At 46.9% G+C, this 18,650-nt stretch overlaps 1 protein-coding gene across 2 annotated transcripts in view; it reads left to right on the top strand.

Moving 5' to 3' along the window:
• The window catches only part of MAP1A (microtubule associated protein 1A), a 122,191-nt gene that overhangs the window by 72,516 nt on the left and 31,025 nt on the right, over positions 1-18,650 (top strand). Inside the window, exon 1 of one of the 2 annotated variants that reach the window (XM_073304628.1) lies at positions 5,034-5,132. The exons of the other annotated variant lie outside the window; for it this stretch is intronic. The gene's annotated coding sequence lies outside the window, so the exon portion shown is untranslated. Of the gene's footprint in view, positions 1-5,033; positions 5,133-18,650 lie in introns of those variants that run through there. 2 annotated transcript variants of the gene reach the window in all.

Genomic DNA, 18,650 nt, shown 5'->3' with positions numbered 1-18,650 from the left:
CTGGCACCCTTGGGGTTAACAAATGAGGAACAGGTGGTGGTGCTGGGGTCAGGCTCTGGCACATAGGGTTTGGTTGGTTTTTTTATTAAGGTTTTATTATTTTTTACTTTTCAATGCAAACATCACAATACAAAAAGAAAACGAAAAATGAAAATTGTTAACTTAAAATGACTATGAGGCATGTACTTGTCCCGCACTGGACAAAGAGGGATTAACCCTGCACTTCGGGCAGAGGAAGCGACACCCCCTCACCCCTGCTGGGCATGCTCCAACTGGATCATCAGTGTAAAAGGTGACAGCCCAGCTCAGTAAGGGCTGAACACCGAAGAGAGAATGGATGTTACAGGCTCCTCCCCGGGAGCTACTGAAGCCCAAGATCACAGAGGCCAAGTCCTCCGAGACCCAGGCAGATAGTCAGCTTCCTACAGATACCCAGGAGACCTCAGAACCACCAGGAGCTTCATGGATGATCTCTGGAACACACCCCTAGAAGACACAATAGGAAGTTTCCCAGGGGACTAACCATTGGATCGGGAACTAAGTCAGCATAGAACCATAGAATCATAGAATATCAGGGTTGGAAGGGACCCCAGAAGGTCATCTAGTCCAACCCCCTGCTCGAAGCAGGACCAATTCCCAGTTAAATCATCCCAGCCAGGGCTTTGTCAAGCCTGACCTTAAAAACCTCTAAGGAAGGAGATTCTACCACCTCCCTAGCATGTTTCGGTTGGATCCCTGCTGATCTAGCGACAAGTACACTCGCCATTGACGAGGCCTTGGGCTGTGACCCAGTGGAGTAGGGAGTGCTCGGTTCTTCTACCCTGGCCGCCACCACCCCGGGTGGAGGCCCATCGCCCTCTGGTCATCCAACTACTCAGCCCTGTAAGAGTGGGCAGCGACATTGACTTGGGCCACTAGGCCACACTGAGGGCAGCCATATTGACTCTGCCTATTGGGCCGTGCAGCCCTGCTAAGGAGGGCAGCCGTATTGACTCTGGTCACTAGGCCGTACCACCGTGAGGCCAAGGATGGTCAGGTGGACTCAGCCTTGGTGCTATAAGGCTCCTTCCCCCGCCCCAAACGGGGACGGAATGTACTTGCCCCATGACAATGACCAACTGTGACATACAGCATAGTGTTAGCATACATGTGCAAAAACCATTTTAACAATCATAATATTAAACTATAAAATCAGATAAATCAAAACTTTACAATTAATGTGGGGACAACACAGACATGGCAGGGAGGGGAAGAGTGAAAGCAGGAGGAAAAAGAAGTGGGTGAAGAGTCAAGGAGGGAGAAGGGGAAACAGCAGCAGGAGATCTGGACCTGTCAGTGGGCCTTTGGGAACTCCTTAGTCTAATGTTTGTAAAAATGCAGCCCAGATATCTTTAAACTCACATAGTTAATCCCTGTAGAGGACAATGACCCTTTTGATGGCTGCAAGGCCAGGGAGTTCAGAACACCATTGTTTTGTTCTGTGCATTGATTTACTTTCCCAACTCTGTAAAATCATTCACTTCATGATCATGGCTTCTCTCAGGAACCATTAATGCTGTGCTGATGAGAGGCCCCGTTTCATGGGTAAATATCCTAATGTAGTTCTCTACCGATGTTTGATTGCTAAAGCCCTAAATCATTTTAATTCTAGTGTCAACTGCTTTCCACAGCTGTTTAACTGGAGGATATTTCTACAACATGTGCAGGGGTGTGCCCTTATTTTTGCCACAGTGTCAGCGTCTATCTGAAGGAAGAGCTTATGGTCTTATATTAAGAGCTTTAATTTTATGTAGCGTTTGTGGTGTCGAGTACATTCTAAATACTTTCTGTTGTTGTTGAATTAAATGTTAACATACATCTATAGAAGCAAATTTTGCATTGTGCAATACAATTAATCATTGTGGAGCTTTTTAAAAGACAATCTAGCACTCTATCTCTCTCTTTTTTTTTAAATCTCATTCCTCTGAAGCATCAAGGATAGCCATGGTGAAGATGGGACATTGGACAGGGAGGGTCAGGGCTCTGAGGTGGCACCAAACATTGTCTCTCTCTCAGGTGCTTGGCTGGCTGGCTCTTTCTCATGTGCTCAGGGTCTAATTGATCACCATATGTAGGACTAGGCAGGAATTTTTCCTCAGGTCAGATTGGTAGTGACCTTGGGAGGTTTTCATCTTCCTCTGAAGTGTATGGGTGTGGGTCACTTGCCAAGATCATCTGGTATATCTCAATCATCTCCCTGCCTTTGTGGGGACTCTTAACGTTGGTGCACCTCAGTCTCTCCGATTCTCTGCCTGTGGCTCATAACAGCCTAGTCTCCTGGAGGTTATAATGCTTTGATCTGATTTCAGGTGTTGAGCTTAGTGTGTGGATGCTGGGTGGTATTAATGGTCTGTGATACACAGGAGGTCAGACAGGATGATCTGGTGGTCCCTTCTGGCCTTAAACTGTATGACTCTGATCTGAGGATTTAGTGGACACTTCAGGAATCAGAGACCTTTTCCATCAGAAAAGTATGTACGTAGATATATGGGTCTGGGAAGTTTGCGGAGCTTCTCTACCGTTCTGTACTTCAGGTGTGTCAGGTATTCTCCGGGTGTTGGGCCAAAGTGGTAGGTCAGGAAAGTTTAGCAGTATATATTGCCATATTGCTGTAGCTAGTAGCTTATACTGCTATAACACCTCGAATGAACCATTCCCCGATCACCAACCAATTGAGAGAGGACTCCTACTCTTTCTGTTCATTCCCTCCATACGTTTGGTGGGTTGCCAATCTGTAAGTCACTATTACCCCACGTAGTGGCTTTTGTATGGTGCGAAGAGTGAAAATGGAATCTGTTGGTCAAAATGGTCCATACTCTCCTAGTGGCCACTACAGAGGGCATTTTCTTTTTCTCTGTAGGGTAGGATAAGGATCCCAACAGGAGGATTGATTTAATTCATTTTCTTTTAATCCCCATCCATAAGGGATGGTATTGTTTACGTGTTGCAAACTGTGAGAGATCTGGACATGAGACAGACAACATAATAGTTATGAAGGTCTGGGAGTCTGAAGACACCTCCAATGGGAAGGAGCTGAAACTTCCTCCAGGATAGTCTGGGGTGTTATGCTAGACCCCATAAACAAGTGTCGATAATCCTATTAAAGCTTTTAAAATAGAATGGTGAGATGATGACAGGAAGCCCATTCAAAATGTATAAACATCTAGGTAAAACTTTAATCTGAACTGGATTATTCCCCCCCCACCCAGGCTCAGTGAATGCACCTCCATTGATTGGTGTTTTCTGCCAGCTGCAGAAGGTTAGAATCTAAATTCATTTTTTCAGTTTTTTTAAGGTTTCTTGCTATTTGTACCCCCAAGTATTTAACTGCCTCTCGCTGCCTATGAAAATTCCACTGGGAGAAAGCCCCGCTAAAAGGCAGCCAGGCAATCTAAAGTAATTCTAACTTTTCCCAGTTAATGCTACAGCCTGAAAGTGAGCCAAAGTATTGGATTAATGCAAGAAGGGCAGGGATTGTGATTTCAAGGTTCATTATAAACAGAAGGGTATCAGCATATACCATCTAATGGTACTCCAGTGAGCCAATCTTAATACTCAAATGTTTGGGTGAGAGCCTGTAGTGGTCTTCATGGGCTCTATGGCCAGATCAAACAGAAGAAGGGGCAGTGGACAACCTATATGGTACCTCAGAGAAGGTTAAATGAGTGTGAAATTATGCCATTGGTTAAGATTAGAGATGTGGGGTCCTTATATAGAAGTTTAACCCATCATCTAAAAACAGGCCTGAAACCAGGCTCTGGAGGGTCTATAGCATGTACTCCCCGTTCATGTGATCAAAGGCCTCTTCTGCATCCAAGGCAGAAGTGCTTCGGTGTCAGCATCCTCATACTGTGCAATTATTATAGCTACTAACTGTTTTTAGTTATCTGAACCATGTTGGACTTTAATAAGTCCCATCTGGCTGTGATGGATGATATTGTGCCTGTCAGCCAAAATGTTGGCCAATATTTCAAATGCTAATTAAGGAGATTTCTGTATAGTTTGGGCATGACATGAGGCCCCAGCCCAACTTGGGAATAACTGAAATACAGGCTCTCCTCCAAGCGTGGGGCGGGTACTTTCCTCCATTGAACAAGGTAGCAACTTGCCTGCAAAGGGGTCAGAAACATGTTTATAAAAATAAGCTGGGAAAGTGTCTGGGCAAGGAGCCTTACCCAGTAGCATGGATTTCAAGGCATGGGCAAGCTCTGATGTTGCTAATGAAGTATCAGAGCTCTCCTCTTGGGACACCGACAGTTGGTGCACCCAGGGCATTAATGAACGAGGAATATGTGGCCATTCCCAGAGCTGAGCTCTGGCACCCAAGGGGTTAATGACTATTGAGACTGAGTCCAGGCTTTGTCACCTAAGAGGTTAACAGGGTGGTATGGAGGTACCTGGGGCCAAGCTTTGTCACCTAAGAGGTTAACAGGATGGTGTGGAGGTGCCTGGGGCCAGGATTGATACCCAGGGGGTTAACAGGATGGTGCGGAGGTGCTTGGGGCCAGGCTCTGGTACCCAAGAAGTTAACAGGATGGTGTGGAGATGCCTGGGGCCAGGCTTTGGTACCCAAGGGGTTAACAGGATTGTGTGGAGGTGCCTGGGGCCGGGATTGGTACCCAGGGGGGTTACAGGATGGTGTGGAGGTACCTGGGGCGGGCTCTGGTACCTAAGGGGTTAACAGGATGGTGTGGAGGTGCCCAGGGCCAGGCTTGGTACCCAGAGGGCTCAATTGGAAGACATGGAGGTGCCTGGTGCTGGGCACTGGCACCCATGGGGTTAACAGGGAACTCGTGGCAGTGGTTGGGCTCTGGCCCCTCCCTGAGGGTTAATGATCAGGGAGCAGCAGGGGTGGGGGGTGCCTAGGACTAGGCTCTGGTTCCGGGTGTTCTCCAGGCAAAGACTCTGGCCCAGAGAGGGTTAAGTCTGCCTGGCGCATTGTTGAATGGGTGTCAGAGAGAGGCTGGCCAGCTCCTCCCCTGATTTGCATTGACATAACAGCTGCCTTCTGCAGCCGGTTTGTGTCTGTGATTCTCCAGGCATCCTGAGCAGCGGCTGCTACTTCCATGGGCTGCTCATCCCAGGACCCTATGGTACGTGCAGACTCCTCTTTCCCATCGTGTGCACTCAGCCTGGTGTGAATGGGTGTTTGAGGGCGACTGAGAGTTAATGGAGATCTCCAGCAGTGGGATGGGGAGGGGATGGCGTGCAGGATCGAGATAGCCAGGATTGGCCTCATTCTTGGGGTGACACTGCTTAGCTCCCAGCTGGATTGTTTAAGGGTTGGAGGTACCAAAACAACTCATCACTTTGGGGTAGGGGGTTCCTTCCATCTGGAGGTGCTCACAGGAAATCTGGATAATAGGTGGCACATGGAGATCCACCCTGTCTGCTGTCCCAGCTCTGCCGTGTCTGATCTCAAGGGGATGCAATTGGCTGGATGTCACCGTGCTGTGGCTGAGGAGTGGTTGGTAGATCTGCCATCACGTTTCCTGGGGGAGCTTTGCAGTGATTCCTGGTAGATGCAGTTTCTCTATTTGATCTGCTGAAATAGGGCAGGGGATGCTGCATGGGGACTGGGCAGAAAAGGACAGTGACAAGAGGGTAAGGTGGCTGCAGGCAGAGCTAGTTTTTATATGAGGACCTCGCCCCTTGCCAGCTGCTCTTGTCCCAAGTGCCCCAGGGACAGAGAGACTCTGGATTCTCTGACTGCTCAGCTGTTCTCTGCACTTGTCTCTCTGGCTCAGACATATCTCAGGATGGCTAACACAGGGTAGGACCCAGGGAAAAATACTGAGTGCCAGGAACCTGGAATGTGCTGCAGAATCAGAGCTCGTGTCAGCACTGCCTTGCCTGAGGGCAGTGTGCTGGTCCCTCTACCTGGGGGCGGCATGGCGTCTCACAGGCACTCCCATAGGCAAGAATTGGTGACTGAAGTGTCTGTATGGTGCTGATGCTGGAATGAGGCTAATGCTAATCAGGAAGAGGGTGAGGGTGTCAAGGTGGAATGCAGTGCTGTTAATAGATTGGAAAAGGGTACTGGGAGCCCCCTTTGCTTGCTCTCTCTCTCTCACACACACACACACACAGCAGTATCCTTGCATTAACTAAAGTCTGGCTTGGAGCTATTCAACACTTCATTCTTCCACTACAGGAAGCCAGGAAGCATCCAAACTCTTCCAGTTTGTGGGGGAGGAAAAGGGGAAGCTGCCTGTGAAATGTACGAGTGATGCAGCCTTTCCAGGGCACTAAACAGAGGAATGAAGTGGTCAGAGGAATGAAGTGGTTGGGCGTGTGGAGTTGATGTTGCTGTCCTGGGGGTGCGTGTCCTGCCAGCCCTGAATCCACGCTAGTGATAATGTTCAGATTTTCAGTTCCTTGGACATGAGAAGAGAGTGAAGCACTTGTGTCCTCCCAGTCTTTGTCCTTGGCAGTCCCCTGCTCCTGCTGTGCCTTCCCTTTAGCACAGACACTGCGTTGGGTGAGCCCCTCCCTTTGCATGCAGCTCCTGTCCTGGATTCCCAAGGTTACAGGGCGGAGGCTACCTGCTGTCCCATCAGCAAAGTGGATGGCTCTAGTTTCACAGGGTGTGTCCAGAGCTGACTGACCACCACCAGCTAATATATTATGAAGGTGTTAAACCGTGTGAACGCTACTGTTAAGAATGTCAGTTAAAATATTTTTAAATACAATCTTTTCTCCTAGTCGAGACAGAACCAGAGGGCAAGGGGCAGGTGCAGGCTTGGCCCCATGAGCACTGGCCAGAGGCTGCTGTTGTGGGGTTAGTGTAAAGAGGGAGACGCAAACCCTGATGAACAGTGATGGAGCAATTGAAAGTCTGGTGAAGCCAACAAAAGACTTCTTAATTAAGTGGGGGAGGGGAGCCAGGGCGAGGGGCTGGGGTTGATCAGGCTGGGACTTGGAGTGGGAGTGGAGCGGGGAAGAAGGGAGGGAGTTAGACACATTTATCACACAGGGAGGAGGCTGGAGGGGAGGAGCATGGCTGCTGCACACTCTCTCTCTCTCTCTCTCTCTCTCTCTCTCTCACACACACACACTATACTGCGGCAAATTCTGCAGTTGGTGCCTGGTGGCTCCTGACTGCAGAAAAGACAAGCTCTCCTGTTCAAACACTCTGATCTCAGGGACAGGGCTTTATTCCACTCCCAACAGCATTGATCCCACTGGGAAGAGCCCCCCAAGCCAGGCATCATCTCAGGCAGACCAGGGTCCCATCTTCTGTCCACAGAGGCTGATGGGTTAGGGGGGTCTCTCTTGCTGCAAGGAGATTGGTGCTGCCCCTCCCTCCCCCACTGCCCCATGGTTGCAGTTCAGCTGAATGTTCCTCCTCTCACATAGACGTTATTACAAATAGGCAGAGGAGATGTGTAGGCACTCCTATGCCCCATTTAGTCTGTGTGGGCACAGAAAGATGTATGGGTCTGGAGTTGTTCCTTCCCAGGCCAAAGCATCCATGAGAAGAATTTCCTGAGGTGAAGCATGCAGAGCATAGCCCCATTTGCTGCTCCTGCCCATGTCAGTGCCATGAACACAGCGTTGACCAGGAAGATGTATCCTTAGCAGGTGTGGGGGATGGGGGATGTATAACAATTCAAGCACGGGGGCTATGGGTTGTGAATGGCCAGTACAGGCAGGCAAAAGCAAGGGAGGGGATGTGCACCAGGAATGCAGCTGTGGCTGGTCTAGTGGGGTTGGAGTGGGCATGGTGGATATGGGCCTAAGGGCTCTGGACAGTGGGGGGTGCAGGGGAGGCATATGCAGAATTCATCTGGGGGATTTTTCAGGCACATAGTCTCCTATGGGAGTTAGTCTTGTGTTCTTTGCACACAGAGTCTTCCTCTCAGTGAGCCACCCAGGGTCGTTGTGGCCTCACAAAAGGAAGGGGAAACTGTTGAGTAAAGAAAAAAGACCCTATGATGTGTCTGTCTGGAAACAGATTATGAAAACAACAGGGGAATCTGCCTGCAGCCCTTGGCTGATGGATAGTCTGTGTTACTGTGTGCCTGCCTTTGAATGGCATATAGGATTATTAGTGTGGGGAAGTGTCTGTGGGGCCTCCACCAGTGGGTATTTCATAAGGACTGGGTAGCCAGGTGAGAGGCTGCCTCGGGATACTCATGGGGATTGGACCTGTTGTCTGATGGCCTGTGAGCCAGGGGATGGTCTGTGGGGAATATGGCCTGTGGGGCAGCAGTTGGGAAGCCCCTTGGTCACTGGGCAGTTTTTGTGGACTCAGCAGATGAGGGAGAGAAAAGAGCGAGTTGAATCACTGTAAGTGTTTCTGGGGAGGGTTTGTTGGGATTGGAAAGGAAGTTTCAAAATTCATTAGACAAAATCTGCGGTTGAATTGGTTCCTCTGTCATGCCCTGAATTCCAGCACAGGCTGGGTGGCTGTTGGGAGGAAACCCTGGGGGAGGCACCGAGATATTTTTATTCCAATTCCCAGTTTGTGTCCAGTTTCTCTCTGCATCCCCTTTGAGCTGCTGATTCAATCCTTGGGATTCCTCCCACAAACACACATGCTTTCCTTCTGAGTGGAGTATATCTCCACTCAAACACACTCCTTTTTTAACTCATTAATGTACAGTGGCTGTGCTCCTGCCAAGAATGCCTCATTCCCCTGGAAGTGTCTTGTGGCTCCAGACTAAAGTCAGAATGTTTGTTCTCTGTGCCCAGCTCTTCAACAACCTTTGTGTATATCCTGGGCCTGAGTACCCCAACTCCTATGTAGTCAGTGGGAGCTGCAGGTGCTTAGTACCTCTAAAACTGGCCTTTAAATCTTGCTGGGCTCATCTCTCAAATGGGTATTTTCCAAAGGATCTAAGTGACTTGGGGAGCACAAGTCCCCCTGACTTTCAATTGGCTGTGTGCTCCTAACTCACTTTGGTGACTCACTAACATCAGAGGCCTGTCTCTGGCCTTTGAGTGCCTTGGAGGGAAGGTGCTGGAAAAGGACCTTGGATAATTATTGTTACTAAAGAATGACGCATTTCTGCTGTCTTCTGTGCTCTGGTTAGTGCTGACAGATTAAAGCCCAGTGCTGGAGGAGAAGACTAGCCAGTCTCAAGGGCTTTTGGGAAGCCTGAGTCTATCTGTTAAATCCAGTTACCTGGGATGTGGGCTCTTGTTAGTTAAATGCCTCAAGGTCTCAGTTTAACAAATTGTTTTTATTGAAGATATTCATCTAGCACAAACCAGACTGTCTTATGGCCACTTTTCTTCTGGGAAGGAGAGGGGTCCAGTTCATCAGTAGGGTGGACATTAACAGTGTTAAATAAAGAGACGCCTCACCCCATGCAGTAAAACACACTTCACAAGCTGAATTCTGATCTCAGGACAGTAAGGTTTTTCCCGAAGCTGCCATTAGTGATGCACAATGAGTTTGCAGTTTCTAGCATACTTCCTTGAGCAGCCGGTTCCTGTATCTAGGCACTAGTGCCCCCAGGGCACTGCTGCCTTGTTATTTTTTTCAAGGCAGAGATCCAGTCTGTGGAGGTTTCAGAGTAACAGCCGTGTTAGTCTGTATTCGCAAAAAGAAAAGGAGTACTTGTGGCACCTTAGAGACTAACCAATTTATTTGAGCATGAGCTTTCGTGAGCTACAGCTCACTTCATCGGATGCATACCATGGAAACTGCAGCAGACTTTATATATACACAGAGAATATGAAACAATACCTCCTCCCACCCCACTGTCCTGCTGGTAATAGCTTATCTAAAGTGATCATCAGGTGGGCCATTTCCAGCACAAATCCAGGTTTTCTCACCCTCCACCCCCCTGTGTCTGTGGAGGCTTAGGCCATTTTTCATAATGTACCAGACATACAAATAGATAATACCAATTAGATAGTGCCTTGCCTTTTGGCAAGTCCAGGTCATTTGCTTCTTCTAATGACCTTAATAATTCCTAAAAAGATTTTGCCTAAATTCCTTTTTCACCTGCCCTTTCTGAACTTTCTTTCATGCTTCCTGATCCAAGTGCCTCACCCCTGCCTGTATCAGATGGGATCCAAAACAGAATCTTAGATGATTAAGAACTAGAACAGAACAGCCCTTAGCATCTTTATTTTGTATGTTGCTTGACTGTTGTCTGAGCCTTTCAGAAGACTCTTGTGACACCAGTCTCTAAAAGGAGAAGCGGGAGAGAAACCAATAATTACAGCCTGGTTAGCTGTGTTTCTGAAGGCCTCCTGAAATGGCTTCTTATGGATAAACTTGAATAGAAGTGGGAGTTCTGCCCAGAGCTTATGAGAAAGAGATCAATTCAAACAAAGCTGATTGCATTCTTTGGAGGAAGAACACAGAATATAGGTGATAGCTGGATCAGTGGCTTACATTCACCTGGAGCCTTTTGCACGATACACACAGGTGGCTATCAAATGAGATTACAGCTATAGGCATCAGCAGTAAGACAATGAGATGGCTGGAGAGGTTTTTTTTTTTTTTTTTGAAGTTAAAGGTGTTTTATTTTCAGACAACTTATGTTTTTATAACTTATTACAGAAATGCTTAGAGGTCTGCTCAAACTCCAAATCCAGGTCCTTTGGGTGGTTCAGTCAGAGAAGTAAGACCAGCTGGCTTACAAGAAAAGCATCCATTTCTTGGGCCAGGTTTGGGAACTCTGCCAGCCTTTAGTTCATCAATTTTGTCTTCAATATCTTTTGGTGTCAGATCTTCACAATAATTATCATTTATTTGTACCATCGCAAGCGCCTAAACATTTGACTTCTACCAGTGTGAAACCGGCAGGAAGTGCAGAGTACAATCTAATGGCAGGTTTCAGAGTAACAGCCGTGTTAGTCTGTATTCGCAAAAAGAAAAGGAGTACTTGTGGCACCTTAGCGACTAACCAATTTATTTGAGCATGAGCTTTCGTGAGCTACAGCTCACTTCATCGGATGCATACCGTGGAAACTGCAGAAGACATTATATACACACAGAGACCATGAAACAATACCTCCTCCCACCCCACTGTCCTGCTGGTAATAGCTTATCTAAAGTGATCATCAAGTTGGGCCATTTCCAGCACAAATCCAGGTTTTCTCACCCTCCGCCCCCCCCTCCCCCACACACAAACTCACTCTCCTGCTGGTAATAGCCCATCCAAAGTGACCACTCTCTTCACAATGTGTATGATAATCAAGGTGGGCCATTTCCTGCACAAATCCAGGTTCTCTCACCCCCTCACCCCCCTCCAAAAACCACACACACAAACTCACTCTCCTGCTGGTGATAGCTTATCCAAAGTGACCACTCTCCCTACAATGTGCATGATAATCAAGGTGGGCCATTTCCAGCACAAATCCAGGCTTTCTCACCCCCCACCCCCATACACACACAAACTCACTCTCCTGCTGGTAATAGCTCATCCAAAGTGACCACTCTCCCTACAATGTGCATGGTAATCAAGGTGGGCCATTTCCAGCACAAATCCAGGCTTTCTCACCCCCCCCCCCCCCGGGGAACACACACACTCTCTCTCTCTCTCTCTCTTTCTTTCTTCTGCTGGCAATAGCTCATCCAAACTGACCACTCTCCAAGTTTAAATCCAAATTTAACCAGAACGTCGGGGGGGGGGGGTAGGAAAAAAACAAGGGGAAATAGGCTACCTTGCATAATGACTTAGCCACTCCCAGTCTCTATTTAAGCCTAAATTACCAGCAGGAGAGTGAGTTTGTGTGTGTATGGGGGTGGGGGGTGAGAAAACCTGGATTTGTGCTGGAAATGGCCCACCTTGATTATCATACACATTGTGAAGAGAGTGGTCACTTTGGATGGGCTATTACCAGCAGGAGAGTGAGTTTGTGTGGGGGGGGGGGGGGCGGAGGGTGAGAAAACCTGGATTTGTGCTGGAAATGGCCCAACTTGATGATCACTTTAGATAAGCTATTACCAGCAGGACAGTGGGGTGGGAGGAAGTATTGTTCCATGGTCTCTGTGTGTATATAATGTCTTCTGCAGTTTCCACGGTATGCATCCGATGAAGTGAGCTGTAGCTCACGAAAGCTCATGCTCAAATAAATTGGTCAGTCTCTAAGGTGCCACAAGTACTCCTTTTCTTTTAATCTAATGGCAGTGAGTCCTCATGCAGAGGAGTAATAAGTGGGGACCCCTTGCCCAGGGCTGGGACCTAATGCAATTTATAACACATTTAAGAGCCGTTGAAAGTAGAACTAGTTGTGAGGTCTGAATATTTACAAGCAATACAGAGTTCAGATGGAAACTTCACCCCATACAGGAAGATTTGGGGAAATGGGCACACACAAATGGATTATGACTTCAGGGTCAGGAAATGTGAAGTTAGGTATCCAGGGAAATTCACCTAAATGGCAGAATCTTCATTCAGAGAAAGAAAAGGAGTATTTGTGGCACCTTAGAGACTAACAAATTTATTTGAGCATAAGCTTTCGTGAGCTACAGCTCACTTTGAGCTGTAGCTCACAAAAGCTTATGCTCAAATAAATTTGTTAGTCTCTAAGGTGCCACAAGTACTCCTTTTCTTTTTGCGAATACAGCCTAACACGGCTGCTACTCTGAAACCTGTAATTCAGAGAAGAGGCGGGTGGCGGTGGAGCAATGCCATGAGGTTTGGGAGTTCAAGTCTTGGTGTATGGCTGCAGTATGGTACTGTACCTCTTATCTAAAGTGGTGACTCTCCCCAGGGGGCCTGCCCTAGTGGGTGAAGCATCTGTCAGTCTCTAAGCAGTTATGCTTCCCTGCCACTTTCAGTCCAGTCCAGGTCTTGCTGAATGATTCTAGAGCAGGGGTTCTCAAACTGTGGGTCAGGACCCCATTTTAATGGAGTCACCAGGCTGTGTTAGACTTGCTGGACCACAGGGCTGAAGGTGAAGCTCAAGCCCCATCACTTGGGGTCGAAGCCCAAGCCCCACCGCCCGGGGCCCAAGCCCAAGGGCTTCAGCCCTGGGTGGCAGGGGTCAGGTTACAGCCCTTGGACTTTGGCTTCCCTGTCCTGGGGTAGTGGGGCTTGGGCTTTGGCTTTGCCTCCCCCATCCTTCGAGGTGGCAGAGATCAGGTGGGCTCAAGCTTTGGTTTCCCCCTCCTGGGTTCGTGTAGTAATTTTTGTCAGAAGGGGGTCACGGTGCAATGAAGTTTGAGAACCCCTGTTTTAGAGGCTTTTTTACCACCTAACTAAAAAACAAACCCAAGAGATTCCTAAGTCCTCTTTTTCCCTTGTGTGACTCTCTTCAGGTTCTGATACTGGGTCCACCGCAATGGTGTCTGAGCACTATGGTAGCTGGGCTCCGTGTGGCTTGCTGTCAGACATTTATGTTGTGCCCAATACTATGCTACTCTATCTTGCCTGCTCAGGGTTGTTCCTTGTCATGTGTTTCTTTGGTGTAAATTACCCCATATTCAAATCTGGGGATGACATCAAACTTGGAGGAAGAAACAGCCTATTGCCACCTGGTTTCCACTTACCTAATCTGTCTGGGACATAATAGGGGAGGACAGATTATGGGGCATCCATTGTTCCAGCAGCATCTGCAACATGTAGTGTCAACAATTTCTTAGTCTCTAAGGTGCCACAAGGACTCCACATTGTTTTTTCAGTGCAGGTGAGTGGATCTAAGATCAGGGCTAGGTTTGAGTGTTGACTAATGCGGTGGGGGGAGCCAGCATGGTCAGATAGCATGAGGAAAGTGAGTCCACCTGTTGTGAAGGGAGGGCTGGCATGAGCTCAGTATGAGGCAATGGGATGTATATGTAGAGCCCTGCACGGATACAAAATTTGTATTCGCATCCGATCCATGATCCGCAAACATGGTCTGCGGATGTCCACAGATGTAAAGCGGATATCTGCAAATTTGCAGGGCTCTAGCTATAAAATCTGGATCCACATCCATCCACGAGCCGCAAATGTGGTTCCTGGATATCCACAGATGTAAAGTGGGTATCTGAAGGTTTGCAGGGCTCTATGTATATGTCTGATGAAAGGCATTGACTGAGGTGCATTGTCCCCACTGTGATGCATGGGGGAGGGTGAACCCAGTGCGATGTGGGCTTGGGGGAGCACCTCTGGTTCTCTCCAGCTGACACATTTTCAATACTGAACACAGAATAACAAGGCATTTGCTAATAGAATGGACATGGGTGACCCAAGTGCTATGTGCATTTATATAACCTTGTAGACATAGGTGAAAGAGTGCTTGCACATCAGGCTGTAAATCAAACCCCAGGAATCCAGACCATGTAGAGAAGTTGCAAGGTGGCACCCAAAATCCAAGCATGCAAAGTCAGAAGAAATGACAGAGGCAGAGGATAGCTGGTTTCAAGTCAGAGGCTGGTAACTGAGAGAAGTGGGCCCTCATGCTTCTCTTTCCTTCTGCCATGGTTAGTTTATTGGCTTCATTTTAGATGTATATGACATTCTGCATAGTGAGGCATTGGGGGTTCCCAGAATGCAGCAGGATGAGAGGCTTGGAGATAAGAAAAGCTAGTGAGGAGTGAGCAGTATGAGGAAGTATTAACATCCATGAGTGAGAATGAGTCTTGGGGCATTTGAACAGACTCCAAAATGCAGTAAGCAACGAGAGGGTTCCTTGGGAGCCTTTGCCAAAAATATGCCACCTGAAATTTGCAAACTGGAGGGAAACTTGGGGTGATTTCCCCGCTTCTGATAATTATCTCCTCCATTGGTACAGCTAAATCCTTCCTGCAAGAGAGAGCTTATATGTGAGGATCATAAACATAGTGTTGAATAGCACAGTAATGCATCAGATTTAATCTGTTGACAGGTACCTGTATTTTTTAAAAGAATCCCTAGGGGAGGGACACTTCTTGGTCATTCTACAAGCTTCTCACCCCACCTTACACTTCAGATGAAACAAGATGGATCCTGGGTTGTACCACCAAAACACTCAGGAGCAAAATGTAATATTCCCAGCCAAGTACATCTTTATCAAGCAATGTTGCACAGTTGTGTTGCAGCATTTCTTGGTTCTGCTGATAAGAAAGTGTCATTGCTTAAATGCAAAAACAATGAATTATTTCATTTGCCTACTGTAACCTGGCACATGGAGTTTATCTCAGGATTAAGAGGGACATTTTTGTGGGGTCCCCTTGTTAAGATATTGGCAGCAAATCACAGATACAATTCCACTGAAAAGGAACAATATAAGGAGCTAGCAGTGGCCAGCACGGTCCCCTCAAGGTTAGTAAACATCTATCATGGGACTGGAGGAGTAGGAGGCAACCAGACAAGGCAGAGTCTCATGGAAAAGATGAAGGTTGCAACAGACACAGCTAATGCTGCCACAGGGAGGAAGGGTGTGAGAGGGTTTTAACGAGTACCAGAAGGGTGGGGAATGAGGCGAAAAGCCTGGCTCATTAATAACAGGGAGATTAAAACAGTTGTTCTCAAATGGCTGAGTCACTGAATTGCTTTTTAAAATGGTCTATAACAAAAAAGTGAGACAGGCTAGTCAAACAGCATGAGCTGAGAGAGCAAGCTGGGTTCTCACAACTCCATGAAGCTTGAATCGATCGGGGGTCCCAGGTGGTGGTGGTAATTGAGGGTCAGGAGTGCTGGAGTCAGGCAGAGCCCCCATCATGATCAGTCAGAAGAAGATGAAGTCCCAATGGAACTGATTCAGATTTTGGATCCAGGCATCAGAGTACTTACTTGAGCGTGGGTAGGAGTTTTTGTAGAGAAACAACAATGGTTCAAGGGAGAACACTAGATTTGTTTATATGTAAACAAGGGAATATACCAAAGTTGTTTTGTTCAGGCTAGACCATGGGAGCTGATCATTCCTGTCTTTGGGCGGTGTTCCTTGGAGGGTGCTCACAATGTAATTAGGGAGCTTCACTATTTTGGATACCAGTAAAGGATTTATTACTAGAATTGGTCTGATAACTGCTGAGCTGGGTGTGTGCAGGCTGGGTTCATTAACATCTGGAGCAGAGATCCCGCATCATGCAGTGTTTCCCTGCTTTTCTGGTCCCAGAATTTCATGCGGTTCTTGCCTTGGAATCACTGTTCTCCATTCTGAATGCTACTGGAGATGCCTCTTTGCCCCATCTTCGATGCAAATGAGGCTAGGGGAGTTTCCTTAATCCTGTCATCTGTATCCCAGGGGTCTAGGTGTGTCTCCCACTGCCTTTTCATTAGGGTGACCAGATGTCCCATTTTTGTAGGGTCAGTCCTGTTTTTAGGGACTTTTTTTTATACAGATGCTCATTACCCCCCACCCCCCTCCCGTTTTTTCACAGTTGCTATTTGGTCACCCTTCTTTTCATTGCTTTTTGTAAATCTTTTTTCTGATGCAGATTTGGTTCAATCAGAGGCTGGCGGGAGGTAGGGGGGAAAGAAGGTCTTTTGTGAGTCCGACAGACTGGGTACTGCGCCCTGGTTCTCCAAGAACACAGAGCTGCAAGGTAACAATGTCATCTCTTCTCACTTCTCTTTTCTCTGTGACATTCCTAAATGTCACCTCTTTAGACTCACTGTGTAGAGTGCTACTGTCCATTTTCTCATTGGCAAAGCACTACATCCTAACCTAAGTTTAGGAAAGCATTGACTTTAGTGAGACTTTAGCACATACTTAATGCTTTCCTCCACTAGGGTCAGAATATGTCATCTCTCTGCTTGCAAGCTGTATCCTGTTTTCCCACCGTTTGTCTTGTTTTTTAGATTCTAAGCTCTTTGAGTTAGGGACTGTTTCTGTCCACATGCTTATACACTGCCTAACATCAAGGGGCTCTGATCCTGACTGGGACCTCTGGCACCACCACAATACAAGTACTTACCAATCATCATCATCATTAAAGCTCTGAAAAGTTCCATACGCATAATAATATCCCCATGTTCAAACACCAGTGACTCTTCATTCATTTCTGGATCCAGTTCAAAATCACCCTCATTTTAGAATCCGCCATGATCTTGTTCCCACACATTTCAGAGACCATCTTTGTTGCCTTTCTCTGCTCATCTAGCATTGTCATTTAGCAGTATGTCCCAAGCAGACTGCAAAGAGCTACAAAAGGATCTCACAAAACTGGGTGACTGGGCAACAAAATGGCAGATGAAATTCAATGTTGATAAATGCAAAGTAATGCACATTGGAAAACATAATCCCAACTATACATGTAAAATGATGAGGTCTAAATTAGCTGTTACCACTCAAGAAAGATCGTGGAGTCATTGTGGATAATCCTCTGAAAACATCCACTCAATGTGCAGCAAAAAAGCAACAGAAGGTTGGGAATCATTAGGAAAGGGATAGATAAGACATAAAATATCATATTGTCTCTATATAAATCCATGGTACACCCACATCTTGAATACTGCCTGCAGATGTGGTCATCCCATCTCAGAAAAGATATATTGGAATTGGAAAAGGTTTAGAAAAGGGCAACAAAAATGATTAGGCGTATGGAACAGCTTCCATATGAGGAGAGATTAATAAGTTTGGGACTTTTCAGCTTGGAAAAGAGACTACAGGGGGATATGACTGAGGTGTATAAAGTCATAACTGGTGTGGAGAAAGTAAATAAGGAAGTATTATTTACTCCTCATAACACAAGAACTAGGGGTCACCACATGAAATTAACAGGCAACAGTTTTAAAACAAACAAAAGGAAGTATTTTTTCACACAACGCACAGTCAACATGTGGAACTCCTTGCTAGAGGATGTTGTGAAGGCCAAGACTATAACAGGGTTCAAAAAAGAACTAGATAAGTTCATGGAGGATAGGTCCATCAATGGCTATTAGCCAGGATGGCAGGGATAGTGTCCCTAGCCTCTGTTTGCTAGAAGCTGGGAATGGGCGACAGAGGATGGATCACCTGATGATGATTACCTGTTCTGTTCATTCCCTCTGTGGCACCTGGCATTGGCCACTGTTGGAAGACAGTATACTGGGCTAGACAGAGGTTCGGTCTGACCCAGTCTGGCCGTTCTTATGTTCTTATTGACCTCTGGCCTATCCCGTCACTCTTAGTATGAGAGCCTCTCTGGAGAGCTCTGCCCATTGACTCTTGATTGATTTCACATACCAACTGAAGATGTTTTCTCCTTGCCAATACCTGTGACTCCCTCGCCCTCGCCGGTTACTAGTTCTCTCTGTATAGTATTTGTGAACCCACAAATAGATGCTGTACAAAATAAAGATGTATCGTAGCAGTTTTAAACTATGCTCTGCAGACACCTATTGGTGGTCCACAGAGTACTGGCTGGGTACAGCTGTCTCCGACTGCTGACGTGCACTAAAAAAGCTAAAAATACTGCACCACGCTTTAAGACAGGAGAACCTCAGACTTACGAACACCTCGGTAAGAGAGGTTGTTCGCAACTCTGAAATGCTCATAACTCTGAACAAAACATTGTGGCTGTTTTTTCAAAAGTTTACAGCTGAACATTGATTTAATACAACTTTGAAACTTTACTCTGCAGAAGAAAAGTGCTGCTTTTAACCAACTTAATTTAAATGAAACACGCACAGAAACCATTTCCTTACCTTGAATGAGGTGTGTGGTTGACCGATCAGTTCGTAACTCTGAGGTTCTACTGTACTGCTTTTTCATGTAAGCAGTTGCTGTAATTATCACATGTGCTGGTGAATGGAAGG

The sequence above is a fragment of the Lepidochelys kempii genome, chromosome 10 (genome assembly GCF_965140285.1).
Source record: "Lepidochelys kempii isolate rLepKem1 chromosome 10, rLepKem1.hap1, whole genome shotgun sequence".
Lineage (NCBI taxonomy): Eukaryota > Metazoa > Chordata > Testudines > Cheloniidae > Lepidochelys > Lepidochelys kempii.
The sequence above is the reverse complement of the archived record's forward strand: the minus strand, read 5'-3'. Positions and strand labels throughout refer to the sequence as shown.